Genomic DNA, 23,942 nt, shown 5'->3' with positions numbered 1-23,942 from the left:
ATATGCACTTTCCCCGATATATTGGAATCGGCATTTGGATCTACCGATATTGCCGATATTTCAGGAAAGTGCTTGTACCGGAGTGATGCCTGCAGCTAGAGGCATCACCCAGGTACCGGAGTCCATAGCCGATGGTTGGCTGTCTTGTAATGACAACCGATGTGGCTGAGAAGCCGCTTGGCTGTCATTCCAAGGAGCGGGAGGGGACGTCCCCCCTCCCGCCACCTTCCGCGGATCACGTCCCACCGGGAGACCCGGCATCCTACCTGCAGGGCCGCCGCAGGGAAGACACTGCATTCGGCTCTGACCGGGTCTCCATTTTTTTTAATTCGGCGCCCCGCAGTACCCGGAAGTGATATCATGACATGACATCACTTCCGAGTACTGGCGGCGCAGAATTAAAAAAACTTACAGCATTCAAAACAGCCAAACTTGGCATTTTGAATGCTTTTAACCACTTAAGCCCCGGAAGATTTTACCCCCTTCCAGACCAGGGCCTATTTTGCGATTCGGGACTGCGTGACTTTAACGGACAATTGCGCGGTTGTGCAACTCTGTACCTAAATGAATTTGGCGTCCTTTTTTTCCCACAAACAGAGCTTTCTTTTGGTGGTATTTGATCACCTGTGCGATTTTTTGAACATGCGCTATAAACAAAAAAAAAACAACAATTTTGCAAAAATAACAATATTTTTCACATTTTTTTATATGAAATTCCCCCCAAAAAATGTAAAAATCAAAATTTTTTAACATTTTAGGCCAATTTGTTTTCTGCTACATATTTTTGGTAAAAAAAATCGCAAAAAGAGTATTTTGATTGGTTTGCGCAAAAGTTATTGCATTTACTAACTAAGGGAAAGATTTTTGTCATTTTTATTGTTTCTTTTTTTAACGAGTAATGGCAGCGATCTGCGATTTTTTTTGCGGTACTGCGACATTGCGGCGGACAGATCGGACCCTTGACTGATATTTTTGACACTTTTGGGGGTACCAGTGACATTTCTACAGTAATCAGTGCTATACATATGCACTGTTACTGCAAAAATGACACTGGCATAAAAGGGGTTAACTTTATTTGAGAAGGAGGGGTTAAGTGTGTCCCTAGGGGCGTGTTTTTAACTGTTATTGGATGTGGCTGTTTGTGTAACTACAGAGAAATACGATCCTGCATAGCAGGATCGTATGATCTCTGCACTTACACAGGGGAGAATGACAGGCGGCTTTGTTTACATCAGCCGCCTGCCTTTCTCCCGCTTTACCAGACGATCGCGAGTGAGCGTCGGACTTCGGGTCCTCCACTCACACGCGCGGGGGGTTCCGTGAATGAGCGGGGGCAGGAGTGCGCCTCCGGCGGCGCGCGCTCGCCCCCTAGAGCCTCATAGGCTAGCGATGTAGTACTACGTCGCTTTGCCTGTGAGGGGCTGACCGCCGACGTAAATAGTTGTGCGGCGGTCGGCAAGAGGTTAAGTGCAGAGGAGGGGTTTGAGGTATTTTAGACCCACAAATCCCTCCACCACAGTACCTGTAGACATTAAAAAAAATTTAATGTCCGAAAATATTGGCCAATATCGATATCCGATGACCAAAATATCGGTATCGGCGTTAAAAAAACAATATCAGTCAATCAATAGTTTTAATGGTGCACAATGAAAACCAGGGACTTTGTGTAACTAAAAGGCAGCCTTCATCCACACGCTGTATACAATTTTTGGGCAATTTTTAGGCATTTTGCCAAGGCACCTCTGAAGAAACCCTAAGGCACCCCAGGGTGCCTGGGAACTCTGGTGGAAAAAAGCTGGTCTGGTTCATAGATTAGAAGAAGGGAGATGGAACCCCATTTGATGGAACCATTTCCATAGAAATCCGGAATCTTGGCTCACACCGGGGGTTCTTATATTTGTAAAATCTGAGGATCTTCTCCTGAAAACTCAGCTTGTGTGATGGAGTGTTTCCCACAGATGTCCTTACACATAGATTATTGATTCAGTCAGTTAAGCATTGAAAGACTCTCCTTTTCTCTGTTGTGAAGCTCTGTTCCTGCACTGACAGGCCACGCTAAGTGCTGCTTCTGTTGGAGTGAATATTCCTTACATGTCTCCAGGGTCTGGACATGAGATCTCATGTCATGGGACTAGACTTAAGCCCCATACACACGATCAGATTATCGAACGATCTGTCGCCCGTTTTTTGTGGCATGCTAGTCTGATGTGGAAAGTGGAGAGGTTTTTTTCAAAGGAATTTTCCCGTAGGACAGAATTCTACTTCAGAAGTGATGTCATGTGTTGGATTGCTTTCTATGTGTTCTTTCATCTCTGAGCATGTCTAGTCTTGCTCTTAAGTTTTTTTTCAGTCGAAATCTGTACTAATGAGACGAAAATCGGACGTTGTATTACGGACGACAAAAATTTTATAGTCTGCACATCAGGATTTTTTCAGCCGAAAAGTCGGAGTCGGCTGTCGAAAGCACCATACTAACAATCCGAAAATCGGCAGATCGGTCGTCGGACGAATTTTCCCTTCAGATTTTCTTATCGTGTGTATGGGCCTTTAGCGTACATATGGGATATTGTCCCTGGAGCTTCAGGCAGGTTTGCAGTTGAGGATCAAAGATTTCCACAAAACATTAGAGTTCCTGGATGATACTCATGTGATTTATAGAGTCTTCTTAATCCTAGTGATATTAAAGGCACGTTAAAAAAAATATATATATATGTTATACTAAACTGCTTTATGCAGTGTTTTTGCACAGAACAGCCCAGATCCAAATCTTTATTGAAGAATGATCACATTACAGAAGACCTTCATCCACACGCTGGCTTGTATACAATTATTGGGCAATTTTTTTAGGCATTTTACCAAGGCACCCCTGAAGAAACCTTAGGGCACCCTGGTGGAAAAAGGCTGGTCTGGTTCACAGATTAGAAGAAGGGAGATGGAACCCAATTTGATGGAACCATTTCCAAAGAAATACTGAATCTCGTCTCACACCGGGGGTTCTAATATTTGTAAAATCCAAGGATCTTCTCCTGAAAGCTCAGCTTGTGTGATGGAGTGTTTCCCACAGATGTCCACACATATTAATTCGGTCAGTAATTTTTACTTTATGGATTTTCAATTAAAAATTCCTGGAGAAACATTGTCTTCTGTGGACTAAACCAATCCTTTCATACTATACATGTATAATTGTTGCCATTTTTTACTTAAGAGATAGGATAACCGGATTATAGCAGATCTTTGATGGAGGACAAACTCACACAGGCACCATGCTTTAGTTTTCTCAGGAACACACACTGCAGTCTCTGCTGCCTCTTTTTTCTGTCTTTTTTTTTTTTTTTTTAGTGAGTGCAACTTTATTTAAACACTTCCTGGTTAACAAACAGACAACATATTCATATCACTGTAGATCAATGGATAAGCTGTATAAGGGCATATAAACAAAATGTCATATATCTTAACACCCCCACTTGCTCTTATACTGCTTATGAAAAATAGTTTAGTATAGTTACATCATTTTACTCTCTATACTCCAAAAATATAACTCACAAACCTATCAAGCTTAAACTTTGTTATTGGTTTAGTCATAACATCAGCTACCATTTTATCCGTAGAACAATACTCAAGATCTATCTTGCCTTCACTCAGAATAGACCTAAGGAAATGGAATTTAATGTCAATATGTTTGCATCTTTGATGGTAAACTGGGTTCTTTGCGAGAGCTATCGCACTCTGATTGTCTTCAAAAATCTTCACTGGCTCAAACTGACATTCACTGTCCAATTCTCTCAGCAGTTGTGCAAGATATAGACTCTCCTGTGTGGTTGCAGCTAATGCTATATATTCAGCTTCACATGAAGATAGTGCAATTGTTGGTTGTTTCTTTGATTTCCAAGAAATCAGAGGTCCATTTTCAGTCAGGCTAAAACAATATCCTGTTGTGCTTCTCCTATCAATCTGGTCTGAGGCCCAACTGGCATCACTATACGCCTCTAGTTTTAACTTCTCTTTACATTTTCTGTAGCATAGTTCAAAATTGACAGTTCCTTTCAAATATCTCAGTACGTGTTTGGCCGTGATCATGTGTTGTACACTTGGTTGTGAAAAGTGTTGTGACAGTTTGCTTATAGTCCAACTCAAATCCGGTCTTGTACACGTAGCCACATAAATCAAACTGCCTACTATCTCCCGATAGCTTTTTACATCTGCAAGTTCACTTTTGTCGTCGAAATCTAATTTTTGTTCACAAGGAGTAGATCTCGGTTTACAATCTGACATACCAAATCTTTCTATCATTTTCAAAATGTATCTCTTCTGATTCATCTTCACCGTTTCACTAGTCTGTCTAAAATCAATGCCCAAAAAATAGTTCAGTTTTCCAAGATCCTTCATTTTGAATTTTGTCGCAAGTGTTGACTTCACATCATTGAGTAGTTTTTCATTGCTTGCAGCAATGATGAGATCATCCACCCATATTAGTAATATTGCTTGTTCATCTCTGTTCTGTTTGACATAAACACAATGGTCTACAGAATTTTGTATAAATGCATTTGAACATAAATAATCATGTAGCATCTTGTTCCAGTTTCTTCCCGATTGCTTAAGACCATACAGTGACTTTTTTTAGTTTGAGAACTAGCTTTTTATTTGTGTCATCTTTGATCTCAAAACCTTCTGGTTGGTCTATATATATATCACAATCAATTGGGGCATGTAAGTAAGCTGTCTTCACATCCATTTGATGCAAGATTAAATCATATTGTGCTGCCATTTGCATCAAAATGCGTAATGAAGTAAAATTCGCAGTTGGAGAAAAAGTTTCCATGTAGTCGGTTCCCTTTACTTGATTATAGCCTTTTGCCACAAATCTGGCTTTGTACGTTTCAGTTCCATCTGCATTGCTTTTTATTGCATACACCCATTTACCCCCCACTGAATGTTTGCCTTCTGGTAGTGTGGTCAATTTGAAGGTATCATTCTCCTTTAGTGACTCCATCTCATCTTTCATTGCATTTAACCAACTTTGTGACTGGGGTGTTTCCATAGCTTCTCTGAAGGTCTGAGGTACATCATGTGCTCTATAGCAGTAATCTATGTTCATTAGTACCTGATCATCACCAACAGATTCTAGTACATAGTCATTTAAATACTGAGGAGTTTTTCTATTTCTTGTAGGGTATCTTGTACCATGGTCTTCATCTTTGTCCTCTACAATCTTCTCTAAAGAATCTGGGGTCTCATTAGTCATTGGACCTGATACAGGAATTACACTCCTTTCCTCATAGAAATCATCATTATTGTCCAACAGCTCAGTCTGAGTTTGTTTCTCGATTACATCCTTTTCAATGAATTTTACTAGTCTGTGCTTGAAGACTTTGCCAGTTTCAGGGTAATACACTAGGTAAGAAGGACTATTTTTGTCATATCCTACAAAAATTCCTTTTGTGCATTTTGGATCCAGCTTTTTCTTATCGTGTTTGTATGCAAAACATTCTGACCCAAAAATCTTCATTTTTGATAAGTCTGGTTTCTTCCCTGTCAGTATGTTGTATGGCGTTTGCTTCAAACGATTGTTAAAACATCTATTTCGAATCATAGCTGCTGTCATCACTGCATATGTCCATAACTCTTTTGGTACTTTGCTCTCTATTAGCATACATCTTGCCATCTCTATCAGTGTTCTCCAGTTTCTTTCAGCTGTTCCATTTTGATGTGGTGAATAAGGTGCTGAAGTCTCATGTCTTATGCTCTTCTTTATGAGTAGTGACTGGAAGTCATTCGATGTGAATTCGGTACCATTGTCTGACCTCATTCTCTTGATGATCCCATAGGGGGCAGTATCAGCGATAAACTTCTCTGTGGCTAGAACTGTGTCACTCTTGTTTTTCAGAAAGTATACAAACACTGCACCAGAATAATCATCAGTGAATCCTATGACGTATTTGAATCCGTCCTTTGCAACTGGCTCTATAGGACCTGTTAAATCTGTGTGTACTAGTTCAAGTGGGTATTTTGCACGGGTGTCAGGCTCCCTGTTTCTACTCTGAGCAAATTTCCCTTGGATACAAATCTCACAATTCAGGTTGGACTTATCAACCTTACCTTGGATCTTCATTCCATCTACTAGATTCTGTAGTTTCAAGATATCATCGTAATTACAATGACCTAGGATTTCATGCCATGTCTGAATATCATAACAACCGTAACAACTGTCATCGCATTCCTTATAGGTGTTCAAATAGTAAAGCCTGTTGTATTTCTTTATAACAAATTTTGTACCATTCTTATGGATCAGAATACTGTCATCTTGTCTGAATTCAACAGACGCCCCATTTCTTGTTGCTGCTTCAACAGAGAAAATGTCTTGTGGATATGTGGGGATAAACAATGCGTTCTGTAGCAATGTCCTCCTTTGTCTTCCCTTACTGTCCATTAGGTATACCTCAGCGTCGCCTCTCTTGAGTGCTACACCGGAAGTTCTTTTCCCATCTGCCAACTCCATGTAGTGTTTCTCTGGCTTAAACGAGGTGTCAAATCTTTTAAATTTCTTGATGTCTGTGATAATATGCGATGTTGCTCCTGTATCTACCATCAGGCTTTTTGTTTTGGGATTGTTTAACTGGTCTTCACTTATTTTAAAAGCAAATGTTTGTTCTGTATCATCCACTACCTGCTTTACATTGTCTCGTGCCTTTCGTCTGCACAATGTCTCACTGTGAGTGGAGCTCTTGCAATAATTACACCAATTTGTCTTCCTCTTATTCATTTTGTATGGACATGCATTAGCTTTGTGACCTTTCTGATGACAACTGTAGCAGACAATGATGTCTTTCTCCCTTGTTGGTACAACAGGGGTGCTGATTTTCATTACATTATCAGTGCTTGTGCTGCTGTGATATTTTTCAGTGTCCTCAAAAATCCTTAACTGGGTTTTAAAGTCAGTAAACGTCATATCTTCTTTACCTTGTGTTATGTGGATTGCAAATGGTTTGAATGATTCAGGCAGGCCTTTAAGAATCATAGCCACTAATAGTCCATCACTGAGGGTCTCTCCTGCATTTCTAAGTGCTGTAATCGCTGTTTCTGTGCGTATGATATAGTCTGTGACACTTTCACATTCAGACTTCTGAAGAGATGTTAGTTCTGTGTATAAATTTATGATACGTGGCTTACCTTGGCCAGCATAATGATCTCTCAGATATGGAAAATTTTCAAATGTAGGATAGGGCCCTCTTCAGATGATATATATAATGACCCAGACTGCTGCTGTCTGGTGAGTCATGTGTTTTTGGAAATAATGATCTCTCAGGATTTTCAGCGCTTTTCTTCCATTATCAGTTGCTTGTCTCATTATAAGAGATAGACTTTTATCATCCAGGAATTGTATTAACTCAGCATAAGCTTCCTCATTCTTATTCCTGTCTTGTACAGGGTCTGTTCCGTCTGGTGGTTCCTGCAGGATCGTTTCTTTAAGATTCATCAAGCGCAGATGGCCTAGGAATTTTGTCTCCCACAGCTCATAATTTTTCTCATCTCCATCGAAAAGCAGCCTGTTCCATCGGCTTGTTCCCTCTCTCCTGGGCCCATAACCTGTTGCCATTTTTTACTTAAGAGATAGGATAACCGGATTATAGCAGATCTTTGATGGAGGACAGACTCACACAGGCACCATGCTTTAGTTTTCTCAGGAACACACACTGCAGTCTCTGCTGCCTCTTTTTTCTGTCTTTTTTTTTTTTTTTTAGTGAGTGCAACTTTATTTAAACACTTCCTGGTTAACAAACAGACAACATATTCATATCACTGTAGATCAATGGATAAGCTGTATAAGGGCATATAAACAAAATGTCATATATCTTAACAATAATGACTATTGACTAATGGAGCAGGATGGAGCATGGGGCTTGTATATGTTTGAAAATATAAGAGGTGTTCTGTCACTGCCAACTGTATAGGTGGTTAAAAATAAAAAATCTGCACTTGGGTCCAAGAAGAAAATAAATTAGACTGGAAAGCTGCCAACACAATACCATAATACTGGATACACTAACACAATACCCTGATACTGGATACGCCAACACAATACACTGATACCAGATATGCCAACACAATACCCTGATACCAGACACATCAACACAATACCCAGATATCAGATATGGTCACACAATACCCTGATACCGGATATGCCAACATAATACCCTAATACTGGATATGCCAACACAATACCCCGATACACAATACACCTACACCAACACAATACCCTGATACCGGATATGCCAACACAATACCCCGATACACAATACCCTGATACCGGATATGCCAACACAATACCCCGATACACAATACCCTGATACCGGATATGCCATCACAATACCCTGATACACAATACACCTACACCAACACAATACCCTGATACCGGATATGCCAACACAATACCCCGAAACACAATACCCTGATACCGGATATGCCAACACAATACCCCGATACACAATACCCTGATACCGGATATGCCATCACAATACCCTGATACACAATACCCTGATACCGGATATGCTCCTTATATATGTAGCACCCTACAAGGTAGGTGCTAGGTAAAGTATAGTGTGCCTTGTCTGCTTATCAGCAGGGCCATGATTTTCAGCTGGGCCGTCATGTCTCCCAGGTGTGGCTGTTGAGATTGGGGAGTCTCCCCACAGTGCTCCATGAGAGGGTTCTCATTGAGCAGTGGAGGAAAACCAGCCAATGGCACACCCAGGCCTGTTTCTACCCCAGAAAGGCAGATTCTGGCGCACAGCATTCTGGCAGTGGGTATAAGTTTGAGGGGAGCGCATGACGCAGCATCTTTGGTGGGAAGCAGAGTACCAGGAGGGAGAGTACGACTGTCTCTCCTCCTGTCAAAGGAATAGGGTGTCCCAGGCGGCTTGCCTGAGAGGACAGAGAGCTGAGCTGAGCTCCAGAGAGGATCCGGTGTGCTGAGGACCAGCGGAGCAGAGAGGGGTCAAGTTTCAGGAAAGCATTTCCAGTTTATGAGTACTGCAACCTGCCTCTGGGGGTCTGCCTAGAGAAAGGGGACCACTCCGGTGAAGGTCAGAGGGATCCAGGTGCTAGCTAGCCGGTGCAGGAGCAAGAGCAAAAGGGGGTGCCAGTGCGAGAACCCTGAAGTGTAGAGGGGGTGCCTAGTGAGAGGACCCTGAAGTCTAGAGGGGGTGCCAAGTGAGAGGACCCTGAAGTGTAGAGGGGGTGCCAAGTGAGAGGACCCTGAAGTAAAAAGGGGGCGCCAGCGGTTGGGTCCTGAAGTGTTAAAGTGTACAGCATGCAGTGTGTAGTGTACAGTTTTGAGAGTTGCAGCAGTAGAAGCAGTATACAGAAGCTACCTCAGTCAGGAAGGACTGGAGGGAGCAGTGTTCGGGACTTTTGAGCTAACCAGAGGGGTGGAGTCAGGCTGTTGGGCAAGGATAATGATAGAAAACATCAGCCAGGGGAAGTGGGAGTGTGTTGGTTGTTGTTGTGGTTGAGGACATTGTACAATAGCAGCCTGAGTTCTCTAACAGTAAAGTAAAGTGCCTTAAAGAGGTTGTAAACCCACCTCACAAACTTTTACCTATAGGTAAACTTATATTAAGGCTTACCTATAGGTGCTATAAATATCTCCCAAACTTGCACCGTTTAGGAGATATTTAGAGTGCATACTGCCGATGACGTCATCGGCGCAGGCGCTCTGAAGGAACCGCCACCCGTGCCGTTCCTTCAGAGCTCAGTGCCGTGAACGGGGGCTCCCGCGCGCAGGCGCGGGAGTGATGTAATCGCGCCTCCGGCCAATGAGATGGCCGGAGGACGCAAACCTGGAAGCAGGACGGCCGGACATGTCGCCGTCCTGTCGCTGAGGTGGCGGCACGGCGGGGGCTTCATTTTAAGGTAAGTACTACATAATGAGCTAGTATGCAATGCCTTTCTCTTTATAGGGCTTTTTTTTCTCGTTTTTTTGGGGGGACTTTACTTCCTCTTTAAGTCTGCAGCTGCTGGAAAGTTACTGTATTTTCTGTTATGGAGTGAGGGCAGCTGTCAAGTGAAGGTGGGATGCTAGTAATGGTTGCAGTCCAGGATGCTAAAGAGGATGGAGACTACTTGGTCAACAAAGCTGTCAAGTCATAACTCCAGGCTCTCCTGGATAGACGGATTAGAGGGAACTTTACATAGGCAAACCGTTTCAGAGGGATCCTTCTTTCTCCAGCCTTGGGAAACATCTGGGGGAGCATTAATCTTTACATGTAGGAAAGGGAAGGGTTTAAAACTCAACATTTACTGAGAATATATATATATGGAAAAAATACATAAAGTAAATAACCGCGCTAAGCCAAAGAAAAAGCAGCAGCTGTAGTGGGAGTCACTAAGTAGAAGATGTAAAGGGAGAGCTGCGCTAAATTGATGGAAAACCAGAGTCACCCAGTATGAACAAAATAAGGTAAACCCACAATAACAGATGGTACTATGTCAAATAAATTCTCCTGCAACACAGACACATGTATGTCACAAATTGTCAGCAGGCATAAATACAGATGTGAGAAATAGTCCATCAAAAAAGTCCATAAGGTTGAATAGGTGTCCAGTGAAAAGGATGAAACCACACACCGCTTTCAACGTGTCTAATTCCACAGGTGCCACATGCAAAGAGCTCAAGATCTGCTTACCAGAGCTCATAGGATTATGAGCATAACACACATGTCCACAAATGGGCCAACCAAAATCGACCATGTGTAGCGTAATACCACTATTCTTGGGCGGATGACCCCGAGCTGAAATAGGAGCCTCTCGGTGTTCCACGTTCCAAAAAAAAGAAGGGTACGATAGCGTAGTACGTCCACACAAGTTTATTAAACATAGGTTAAAAAAACACTTACATTGTATATAAGAACAAGCGCTTGTAATAGTCTAATGCCGCCCGACTTCCGGGTCGCGTCGTGGTGACGTCAGCACGCCTTCCCTACGCCGTTTCGTGACACCTCACGTCTTCCAGGGGATGCGGGCGGCGCGCTGACGCACCACTTAAATAACAAACAACAGACCACCTCCTCCGCTGTCACACGGGACGGAAGCCGCCATCTTAACTAATGGAATGCCACTACCTAAGAGGTTTAACACCAAGGCAGGCAAAAAAAACACATAATCTCAAAAACAAAGCCACCGGAAGGAGCTAGGTCCGTATCAATATGCCATTTTAGACAGAAAGCTACATTGCAAAACAAACATCGTGTTGGTCCAAAAGCCCCCATGATGCTGTAATCAATTATACTGACAAATAATATGCAATTAGCCTCAATATCACAAAGACTTCACAAATGGGCAAACGCCCAATCTGCCATACTAAATGCTGGCAAAGTGGAAAAGGGAACCTAATCCATACAGCATAATCACAATAATATGAATAGACACTAGTATTTAAATAAGTCTACTGGGGCAGACAAAAAAGTAATTTGGGCAAAAGTAAGGATAGATTAGATCGTAATCTCTATATTACTAGATACTGTCCAGGCCCTTCTAAAATAAATAAACAATGATAAAAGTTCACCTATGTGACATTACATGAAATGTCCACATAATGGAAATGTTAAAAAAGGGGGCCAATCCTTGTCCCAAATCCATACAGCATAAACGCAGCATCATGAAAACCCATGGACACTACCCGATGCTTGTTGGTAAATACATGTAAATTACATAAATACATATAACAGCATTTTAAATATGTCAAGCATAGCCGAATAAATACACACTTTACGTGCGAACAAATGAAGGCAACCCCAAGCAAAAGGATCTGGAAGATTTTTAAATAAATAAGAAGATCCAAGCAGCAAAAAATAAAAGGTGAATAAATAAAAATTTAAATAAATAAAAAATTCCTTTTACAAGGAAGCATAATCCAAGGGACCAAAGGGATTGAGAAGGATCAGATGAGTACATAGACCTCAAGAATTATCTATGAATGCGTTCACATCCGTATCAATATTCAAACCAAACGGAGTGAACGTCTTCATCTTGTAGATCCAGGTCATCTCAAGTTTGGACAATCCCCTGACGAAGGGTTCCCCTCTCCAATGTGGAGAAAATTTATCGATCCCGAGAAAGATAGTACCTCGAGGGTCCTTGTTATGCTTGATCCTATAATGATTGGAAACAGAGTGTTTCCTGAAGCCCTTCTTGATGTTAGCAATGTGCTCGTTGCAGCGCACTTGAAAGGCACGTTTGGTCCTGCCAATATATTGCAGGCCACACGGGCACTGCAACAAGTACACAATCCCTGTTGAAGTACAAGAAATACAGGGCTTGATAGGGAAGCTGACACCCAAGCTAGTAGAGCGAATATCCCTGGTATTTCTCTGTTTGCATGCATTATAATAGCAAGTTTGACAACGGTTACACTTATAGTAACCCTTGAGTTGATCAAAGAAAGTAGGCTTAGGCCCGGGTACATCAAGAACGTTCGGTGCCAATTTGTCACGCAAAGTAGTGGCACCCCTAAAGATGACCCTGGGTTTCGTGGGTAAAACCTCTCTCAAGGTCCGGTCATTTTTTAGGATGTGCCAGTGTCGTTCTATGATGTTTTTTATCTTTCTATATTGAGTGGAGTAGGTGGTCACAAAGGGAGCAGTGTAAGCAGGCTGTGTGATAGCTGATCTAGTAGAGCCAGTTAACATGGCAGATCTATCCATAGCCTCCACTGTATTGAGGGTCCCAGTGAGAAAAGATTCCTCATAACCCTTGTCCAAAAAACGGTCAGTAAGGACCTGTGCTTGACATACAAAGTCCTCGTGACGGGTACAATTGCGTTTGAGCCGCATATACTGCCCCTTCGGCACAGCTTGCAACCAGGGGGAGTAATGACAGCTGTCTGTCGGAATGTAGGCATTCCTGTCGGTTGCTTTGAAGTATGTTCTTGTAATAAACTTGACCTCATCACGAGAGATGGTCAAGTCCAAAAAGTTAATGGACTCCTGGCTGGCTTCAAAACTGAGCTTAATACCTCTGTTATTGTTGTTCAGTTCTTCCATGAACACATCCAGCTCAGATCTAGGCCCATCCCATAGGAGGAGGACGTCATCAATGTACCTAGCCCAGAGCAAGATCTGGGGTTTAGCACTATTATAGATGACGTCCTCCTCCCACTGGGCCATAAAGAGGTTGGCGAGTGAGGGGGCATACTTCGCCCCCATCGCCACTCCTCTATCCTGGCGATAGTATTGCCCCCCAAACCAGAAATAGTTAGATCTGGTGGCAAATTTGAGTAGATCCATAATCAGCTGGGTCTGAAGTACAGGAATATCAGAGTCCCGGATAAGAGAATCCTCCACAGCCTTCAGTCCCAATTCATGCGGGATTATAGAATACAGGGAAGCCACATCTGCTGTGACAAGCCACAGGCCATCTACTGGGGCAATGGTTTCCAGCATGTTAATAACATGCCGAGTGTCCTTTATGTAAGATGGAATAAGCCGTACCAAAGGCTGAAGATACGAGTCTATATACCTCCCCACCCGGGACGTCACAGAGTCTATGCCACTGACAATGGGACGGCCCGGGGGGGAGGTTAGACTCTTATGTATCTTTGGTAAGTAGTAAATGATAGGCGTTCTTGGGGCCTTAGGTACCAAATAGGTCTTCTCTTTCTTATTCAAAATACCCAGAGAATGACCTTTGGACACAATATTTTCCAATTCTCTCTTATAACGGGTACCAGGGTCTTTTGGGAGGGGGGTATAGGTGTCGGAATCGCTGAGAATCCGCCTCATTTCAGACAGATAATCATCCCTATCCAACACTACTATACCACCCCCCTTGTCCGCTGGGCGGATCACCAGATCTTTATTCTGGCATAAGGTGTCCAGACCCAGGGTAAGTTTCTGGCTCAACCTGTTCTTGCGAACCTGGACATCGTTTAGATCCCGGATCACTACATCCCTAAACACCTTAAGGGAGGGTGCCAGGGCTCCAGGAGGATTAAATAAGGAGGCATTGGACAAATTGGAATGCTGGAAATGTGTGGGGACGGACTTCTTATCAGTTATAGGATTCCCCAACACATATTTTTGAATGTTGACCTTTCGGACAAATTTGTGAATGTCCATATAAGTTTGGAACTTATTTAATGGCCTAGGTGGAGCAAACTTAAGCCCTTTGTCAAGAATACTCATTTCAGAGTCAGACAAGGCCTGACGACTCAGGTTAAAAATACCAGCCCCACCTAGGTTCTTTTCTTTGCCCTTAAGTTGTAGCCTCCTCCCTCCTCTGGTGCCCCTTGGTTTTCTAACGGCCTTAGTGGGCCTTGTTTGACCCCTTGAAAACCCCAACCAGGGTAGCTCTGTTGGACTGGTTCATCCTGGGAGGGGAATTGTTTGTTCAATGAGGTACAAGTACTTGTGCCCTCCCCAGGGTCTTCAATGGCCTGTGACCTAGGTTCAATCTGTCTCTCCATTGGGGCTTGATTGTCCCTTAAAGGGTAGAACTGATTTTGAACCGGCACATTGGGCCTATATTCAAGACCGTCATCTCCATCCCGATCCCTAGAGGGCATGCGTTGACCCTGCTGCTCATATGATCTATAATCGGGTCTAGGCCTCCACTGCTGGGATTGGCCATTACTCTGTCCATAATACTGACCATAGGGCCCCCTATTATCAGGAACAAAGTCGGGTCTAGGTCTCCACTGTTGGTATTGATTGTTACCATAATGCTGGTCATGGGTTCCTCTATTATTAGGACCCTGAGGACGGTAGGGGGAATTGTTCTCCTTATAATGAGGTGACCAATTCCTATTATATTGATTACCCTGTTTATTACCACGAAAATTACCTCTACCACGCCCTCTGGCTCTACCCCTAGAGGGGGACTTAAAAGACTGGTAGTATTCCCTCTGTGGTAGGCTTAGTTGGGGCGGGTTGGTTCCATTAACAGGATTCATGGGTTCAGCTCCCGTCCGGATGAGTGGTACTGTGGTTGTCTCAACCGAAACGGCAGGTACCAGTTTTTTTTGCCACTCAAAAACCGTGCTGGTCTTATAATCACCCAGGTCCCTATTATATTTTTTCCGCTTTTTGATTTTTTGGTCCCTTTCTTCCTTTTCAAGAACCTTGAGGAGGTTGCCAGAGCAGGCAATATATTCCTCATTGTCCTTGAGTGGGACCAACTTATCCTTAACCAACTTAATTTCTGTATCCAATTTGGCTAGTTTAGCTGTTTTACGCTTAATCAAAAACCTCAACAAGTCCAAACCAGCCTCATTGAAATATTTGTGCCATTGCTCAAGCTCCTCCTCCCCATTTTGGGGACTCACCTCCCAACGGAGGCTGCGGGGAACCATAGAATTTTTAATGTACACCTCAAGGAAGGCCAAATCCCATTGGGTATGGACTTCAGAGACCATCAGGTTTTTCAATCTTACGAACAGGCCATTAATATCATTGCTTTTCTCAGAGAAGGCTTCGAAGACTCCCTCTGTATTTACAATCCTTGAGGCCCGATACTCAAAAATATCCATAAAGGCTTGTGAGCAGCAGTTAGCGTTCCAAGATCAAAAATATAAAGTAAATAACCGCGCTAAGCCAAAGAAAAAGCAGCAGCTGTAGTGGGAGTCACTAAGTAGAAGATGTAAAGGGAGAGCTGCGCTAAATTGATGGAAAACCAGAGTCACCCAGTATGAACAAAATAAGGTAAACCCACAATAACAGATGGTACTATGTCAAATAAATTCTCCTGCAACACAGACACATGTATGTCACAAATTGTCAGCAGGCATAAATACAGATGTGAGAAATAGTCCATCAAAAAAGTCCATAAGGTTGAATAGGTGTCCAGTGAAAAGGATGAAACCACACACCGCTTTCAACGTGTCTAATTCCACAGGTGCCACATGCAAAGAGCTCAAGATCTGCTTACCAGAGCTCATAGGATTATGAGCATAACACACATGTCCACAAATGGGCCAACCAAAATCGACCATGTGTAGCGTAATACCACTATTCTTGGGCGGATGACCCCGAGCTGAAATAGGAGCCTCTCGGTGTTCCACGTTCCAAAAAAAAGAAGGGTACGATAGCGTAGTACGTCCACACAAGTTTATTAAACATAGGTTAAAAAAACACTTACATTGTATATAAGAACAAGCGCTTGTAATAGTCTAATGCCGCCCGACTTCCGGGTCGCGTCGTGGTGACGTCAGCACGCCTTCCCTACGCCGTTTCGTGACACCTCACGTCTTCCAGGGGATGCGGGCGGCGCGCTGACGCACCACTTAAATAACAAACAACAGACCACCTCCTCCGCTGTCACACGGGACGGAAGCCGCCATCTTAACTAATGGAATGCCACTACCTAAGAGGTTTAACACCAAGGCAGGCAAAAAAAACACATAATCTCAAAAACAAAGCCACCGGAAGGAGCTAGGTCCGTATCAATATGCCATTTTAGACAGAAAGCTACATTGCAAAACAAACATCGTGTTGGTCCAAAAGCCCCCATGATGCTGTAATCAATTATACTGACAAATAATATGCAATTAGCCTCAATATCACAAAGACTTCACAAATGGGCAAACGCCCAATCTGCCATACTAAATGCTGGCAAAGTGGAAAAGGGAACCTAATCCATACAGCATAATCACAATAATATGAATAGACACTAGTATTTAAATAAGTCTACTGGGGCAGACAAAAAAGTAATTTGGGCAAAAGTAAGGATAGATTAGATCGTAATCTCTATATTACTAGATACTGTCCAGGCCCTTCTAAAATAAATAAACAATGATAAAAGTTCACCTATGTGACATTACATGAAATGTCCACATAATGGAAATGTTAAAAAAGGGGGCCAATCCTTGTCCCAAATCCATACAGCATAAACGCAGCATCATGAAAACCCATGGACACTACCCGATGCTTGTTGGTAAATACATGTAAATTACATAAATACATATAACAGCATTTTAAATATGTCAAGCATAGCCGAATAAATACACACTTTACGTGCGAACAAATGAAGGCAACCCCAAGCAAAAGGATCTGGAAGATTTTTAAATAAATAAGAAGATCCAAGCAGCAAAAAATAAAAGGTGAATAAATAAAAATTTAAATAAATAAAAAATTCCTTTTACAAGGAAGCATAATCCAAGGGACCAAAGGGATTGAGAAGGATCAGATGAGTACATAGACCTCAAGAATTATCTATGAATGCGTTCACATCCGTATCAATATTCAAACCAAACGGAGTGAACGTCTTCATCTTGTAGATCCAGGTCATCTCAAGTTTGGACAATCCCCTGACGAAGGGTTCCCCTCTCCAATGTGGAGAAAATTTATCGATCCCGAGAAAGATAGTACCTCGAGGGTCCTTGTTATGCTTGATCCTATAATGATTGGAAACAGAGTGTTTCCTGAAGCCCTTCTTGATGTTAGCAATGTGCTCGTTGCAGCGCACTTGAAAGGCACGTTTGGTCCTGCCAATATATTGCAGGCCACACGGGCACTGCAACAAGTACACAATCCCTGTTGAAGTACAAGAAATACAGGGCTTGATAGGGAAGCTGACACCCAAGCTAGTAGAGCGAATATCCCTGGTATTTCTCTGTTTGCATGCATTATAATAGCAAGTTTGACAACGGTTACACTTATAGTAACCCTTGAGTTGATCAAAGAAAGTAGGCTTAGGCCCGGGTACATCAAGAACGTTCGGTGCCAATTTGTCACGCAAAGTAGTGGCACCCCTAAAGATGACCCTGGGTTTCGTGGGTAAAACCTCTCTCAAGGTCCGGTCATTTTTTAGGATGTGCCAGTGTCGTTCTATGATGTTTTTTATCTTTCTATATTGAGTGGAGTAGGTGGTCACAAAGGGAGCAGTGTAAGCAGGCTGTGTGATAGCTGATCTAGTAGAGCCAGTTAACATGGCAGATCTATCCATAGCCTCCACTGTATTGAGGGTCCCAGTGAGAAAAGATTCCTCATAACCCTTGTCCAAAAAACGGTCAGTAAGGACCTGTGCTTGACATACAAAGTCCTCGTGACGGGTACAATTGCGTTTGAGCCGCATATACTGCCCCTTCGGCACAGCTTGCAACCAGGGGGAGTAATGACAGCTGTCTGTCGGAATGTAGGCATTCCTGTCGGTTGCTTTGAAGTATGTTCTTGTAATAAACTTGACCTCATCACGAGAGATGGTCAAGTCCAAAAAGTTAATGGACTCCTGGCTGGCTTCAAAACTGAGCTTAATACCTCTGTTATTGTTGTTCAGTTCTTCCATGAACACATCCAGCTCAGATCTAGGCCCATCCCATAGGAGGAGGACGTCATCAATGTACCTAGCCCAGAGCAAGATCTGGGGTTTAGCACTATTATAGATGACGTCCTCCTCCCACTGGGCCATAAAGAGGTTGGCGAGTGAGGGGGCATACTTCGCCCCCATCGCCACTCCTCTATCCTGGCGATAGTATTGCCCCCCAAACCAGAAATAGTTAGATCTGGTGGCAAATTTGAGTAGATCCATAATCAGCTGGGTCTGAAGTACAGGAATATCAGAGTCCCGGATAAGAGAATCCTCCACAGCCTTCAGTCCCAATTCATGCGGGATTATAGAATACAGGGAAGCCACATCTGCTGTGACAAGCCACAGGCCATCTACTGGGGCAATGGTTTCCAGCATGTTAATAACATGCCGAGTGTCCTTTATGTAAGATGGAATAAGCCGTACCAAAGGCTGAAGATACGAGTCTATATACCTCCCCACCCGGGACGTCACAGAGTCTATGCCACTGACAATGGGACGGCCCGGGGGGGAGGTTAGACTCTTATGTATCTTTGGTAAGTAGTAAATGATAGGCGTTCTTGGGGCCTTAGGTACCAAATAGGTCTTCTCTTTCTTATTCAAAATACCCAGAGAATGACCTTTGGACACAATATTTTCCAATTCTCTCTTATAACGGGTACCAGGGTCTTTTGGGAGGGGGGTATAGGTGTCGGAATCGCTGAGAATCCGCCTCATTTCAGACAGATAATCATCCCTATCCAACACTACTATACCACCCCCCTTGTCCGCTGGGCGGATCACCAGATCTTTATTCTGGCATAAGAAAAACCTGATGGTCTCTGAAGTCCATACCCAATGGGATTTGGCCTTCCTTGAGGTGTACATTAAAAATTCTATGGTTCCCCGCAGCCTCCGTTGGGAGGTGAGTCCCCAAAATGGGGAGGAGGAGCTTGAGCAATGGCACAAATATTTCAATGAGGCTGGTTTGGACTTGTTGAGGTTTTTGATTAAGCGTAAAACAGCTAAACTAGCCAAACTGGATACAGAAATTAAGTTGGTTAAGGATAAGTTGGTCCCACTCAAGGACAATGAGGAATATATTGCCTGCTCTGGCAACCTCCTCAAGGTTCTTGAAAAGGAAGAAAGGGACCAAAAAATCAAAAAGCGGAAAAAATATAATAGGGACCTGGGTGATTATAAGACCAGCACGGTTTTTGAGTGGCAAAAAAAACTGGTACCTGCCGTTTCGGTTGAGACAACCACAGTACCACTCATCCGGACGGGAGCTGAACCCATGAATCCTGTTAATGGAACCAACCCGCCCCAACTAAGCCTACCACAGAGGGAATACTACCAGTCTTTTAAGTCCCCCTCTAGGGGTAGAGCCAGAGGGCGTGGTAGAGGTAATTTTCGTGGTAATAAACAGGGTAATCAATATAATAGGAATTGGTCACCTCATTATAAGGAGAACAATTCCCCCTACCGTCCTCAGGGTCCTAATAATAGAGGAACCCATGACCAGCATTATGGTAACAATCAATACCAACAGTGGAGACCTAGACCCGACTTTGTTCCTGATAATAGGGGGCCCTATGGTCAGTATTATGGACAGAGTAATGGCCAATCCCAGCAGTGGAGGCCTAGACCCGATTATAGATCATATGAGCAGCAGGGTCAACGCATGCCCTCTAGGGATCGGGATGGAGATGACGGTCTTGAATATAGGCCCAATGTGCCGGTTCAAAATCAGTTCTACCCTTTAAGGGACAATCAAGCCCCAATGGAGAGACAGATTGAACCTAGGTCACAGGCCATTGAAGACCCTGGGGAGGGCACAAGTACTTGTACCTCATTGAACAAACAATTCCCCTCCCAGGATGAACCAGTCCAACAGAGCTACCCTGGTTGGGGTTTTCAAGGGGTCAAACAAGGCCCACTAAGGCCGTTAGAAAACCAAGGGGCACCAGAGGAGGGAGGAGGCTACAACTTAAGGGCAAAGAAAAGAACCTAGGTGGGGCTGGTATTTTTAACCTGAGTCGTCAGGCCTTGTCTGACTCTGAAATGAGTATTCTTGACAAAGGGCTTAAGTTTGCTCCACCTAGGCCATTAAATAAGTTCCAAACTTATATGGACATTCACAAATTTGTCCGAAAGGTCAACATTCAAAAATATGTGTTGGGGAATCCTATAACTGATAAGAAGTCCGTCCCCACACATTTCCAGCATTCCAATTTGTCCAATGCCTCCTTATTTAATCCTCCTGGAGCCCTGGCACCCTCCCTTAAGGTGTTTAGGGATGTAGTGATCCGGGATCTAAACGATGTCCAGGTTCGCAAGAACAGGTTGAGCCAGAAACTTACCCTGGGTCTGGACACCTTATGCCAGAATAAAGATCTGGTGATCCGCCCAGCGGACAAGGGGGGTGGTATAGTAGTGTTGGATAGGGATGATTATCTGTCTGAAATGAGGCGGATTCTCAGCGATTCCGACACCTATACCCCCCTCCCAAAAGACCCTGGTACCCGTTATAAGAGAGAATTGGAAAATATTGTGTCCAAAGGTCATTCTCTGGGTATTTTGAATAAGAAAGAGAAGACCTATTTGGTACCTAAGGCCCCAAGAACGCCTATCATTTACTACTTACCAAAGATACATAAGAGTCTAACCTCCCCCCCGGGCCGTCCCATTGTCAGTGGCATAGACTCTGTGACGTCCCGGGTGGGGAGGTATATAGACTCGTATCTTCAGCCTTTGGTACGGCTTATTCCATCTTACATAAAGGACACTCGGCATGTTATTAACATGCTGGAAACCATTGCCCCAGTAGATGGCCTGTGGCTTGTCACAGCAGATGTGGCTTCCCTGTATTCTATAATCCCGCATGAATTGGGACTGAAGGCTGTGGAGGATTCTCTTATCCGGGACTCTGATATTCCTGTACTTCAGACCCAGCTGATTATGGATCTACTCAAATTTGCCACCAGATCTAACTATTTCTGGTTTGGGGGGCAATACTATCGCCAGGATAGAGGAGTGGCGATGGGGGCGAAGTATGCCCCCTCACTCGCCAACCTCTTTATGGCCCAGTGGGAGGAGGACGTCATCTATAATAGTGCTAAACCCCAGATCTTGCTCTGGGCTAGGTACATTGATGACGTCCTCCTCCTATGGGATGGGCCTAGATCTGAGCTGGATGTGTTCATGGAAGAACTGAACAACAATAACAGAGGTATTAAGCTCAGTTTTGAAGCCAGCCAGGAGTCCATTAACTTTTTGGACTTGACCATCTCTCGTGATGAGGTCAAGTTTATTACAAGAACATACTTCAAAGCAACCGACAGGAATGCCTACATTCCGACAGACAGCTGTCATTACTCCCCCTGGTTGCAAGCTGTGCCGAAGGGGCAGTATATGCGGCTCAAACGCAATTGTACCCGTCACGAGGACTTTGTATGTCAAGCACAGGTCCTTACTGACCGTTTTTTGGACAAGGGTTATGAGGAATCTTTTCTCACTGGGACCCTCAATACAGTGGAGGCTATGGATAGATCTGCCATGTTAACTGGCTCTACTAGATCAGCTATCACACAGCCTGCTTACACTGCTCCCTTTGTGACCACCTACTCCACTCAATATAGAAAGATAAAAAACATCATAGAACGACACTGGCACATCCTAAAAAATGACCGGACCTTGAGAGAGGTTTTACCCACGAAACCCTGGGTCATCTTTAGGGGTGCCACTACTTTGCGTGACAAATTGGCACCGAACGTTCTTGATGTACCCGGGCCTAAGCCTACTTTCTTTGATCAACTCAAGGGTTACTATAAGTGTAACCGTTGTCAAACTTGCTATTATAATGCATGCAAACAGAGAAATACCAGGGATATTCGCTCTACTAGCTTGGGTGTCAGCTTCCCTATCAAGCCCTGTATTTCTTGTACTTCAACAGGGATTGTGTACTTGTTGCAGTGCCCGTGTGGCCTGCAATATATTGGCAGGACCAAACGTGCCTTTCAAGTGCGCTGCAACGAGCACATTGCTAACATCAAGAAGGGCTTCAGGAAACACTCTGTTTCCAATCATTATAGGATCAAGCATAACAAGGACCCTCGAGGTACTATCTTTCTCGGGATCGATAAATTTTCTCCACATTGGAGAGGGGAACCCTTCGTCAGGGGATTGTCCAAACTTGAGATGACCTGGATCTACAAGATGAAGACGTTCACTCCGTTTGGTTTGAATATTGATACGGATGTGAACGCATTCATAGATAATTCTTGAGGTCTATGTACTCATCTGATCCTTCTCAATCCCTTTGGTCCCTTGGATTATGCTTCCTTGTAAAAGGAATTTTTTATTTATTTAAATTTTTATTTATTCACCTTTTATTTTTTGCTGCTTGGATCTTCTTATTTATTTAAAAATCTTCCAGATCCTTTTGCTTGGGGTTGCCTTCATTTGTTCGCACGTAAAGTGTGTATTTATTCGGCTATGCTTGACATATTTAAAATGCTGTTATATGTATTTATGTAATTTACATGTATTTACCAACAAGCATCGGGTAGTGTCCATGGGTTTTCATGATGCTGCGTTTATGCTGTATGGATTTGGGACAAGGATTGGCCCCCTTTTTTAACATTTCCATTATGTGGACATTTCATGTAATGTCACATAGGTGAACTTTTATCATTGTTTATTTATTTTAGAAGGGCCTGGACAGTATCTAGTAATATAGAGATTACGATCTAATCTATCCTTACTTTTGCCCAAATTACTTTTTTGTCTGCCCCAGTAGACTTATTTAAATACTAGTGTCTATTCATATTATTGTGATTATGCTGTATGGATTAGGTTCCCTTTTCCACTTTGCCAGCATTTAGTATGGCAGATTGGGCGTTTGCCCATTTGTGAAGTCTTTGTGATATTGAGGCTAATTGCATATTATTTGTCAGTATAATTGATTACAGCATCATGGGGGCTTTTGGACCAACACGATGTTTGTTTTGCAATGTAGCTTTCTGTCTAAAATGGCATATTGATACGGACCTAGCTCCTTCCGGTGGCTTTGTTTTTGAGATTATGTGGTTTTTTTGCCTGCCTTGGTGTTAAACCTCTTAGGTAGTGGCATTCCATTAGTTAAGATGGCGGCTTCCGTCCCGTGTGACAGCGGAGGAGGTGGTCTGTTGTTTGTTATTTAAGTGGTGCGTCAGCGCGCCGCCCGCATCCCCTGGAAGACGTGAGGTGTCACGAAACGGCGTAGGGAAGGCGTGCTGACGTCACCACGACGCGACCCGGAAGTCGGGCGGCATTAGACTATTACAAGCGCTTGTTCTTATATACAATGTAAGTGTTTTTTTAACCTATGTTTAATAAACTTGTGTGGACGTACTACGCTATCGTACCCTTCTTTTTTTTGGAACGTGGAACACCGAGAGGCTCCTATTTCAGCTCGGGGTCATCCGCCCAAGAATAGTGGTATTACGCTACACATGGTCGATTTTGGTTGGCCCATTTGTGGACATGTGTGTTATGCTCATAATCCTATGAGCTCTGGTAAGCAGATCTTGAGCTCTTTGCATGTGGCACCTGTGGAATTAGACACGTTGAAAGCGGTGTGTGGTTTCATCCTTTTCACTGGACACCTATTCAACCTTATGGACTTT

The 23,942-nt window shown here is 43.4% G+C and overlaps 2 protein-coding genes across 2 annotated transcripts in view; one reads left to right on the top strand and one right to left on the bottom strand.

Annotated features, from left to right (window-relative positions):
* LOC309554200 (NACHT, LRR and PYD domains-containing protein 12-like) overlaps positions 1–23,942 on the bottom strand; it is a 612,971-nt gene that overhangs the window by 424,527 nt on the left and 164,502 nt on the right. The window lies entirely within an intron of this gene.
* The window catches only part of LOC309552462 (apoptosis-associated speck-like protein containing a CARD), a gene marked incomplete at its 3' end in the record, with an annotated part of 47,622 nt that overhangs the window by 890 nt on the left and 22,790 nt on the right, over positions 1–23,942 (top strand). The window lies entirely within an intron of this gene.

This window comes from Pelophylax lessonae (genome assembly GCF_965119305.1).
Source record: "Pelophylax lessonae genome assembly, chromosome: 4".
NCBI lineage: Eukaryota > Metazoa > Chordata > Amphibia > Anura > Ranidae > Pelophylax > Pelophylax lessonae.
Note: the sequence above shows the minus strand (reverse complement) of the source record. Positions and strands in the feature narration are given on the sequence as shown.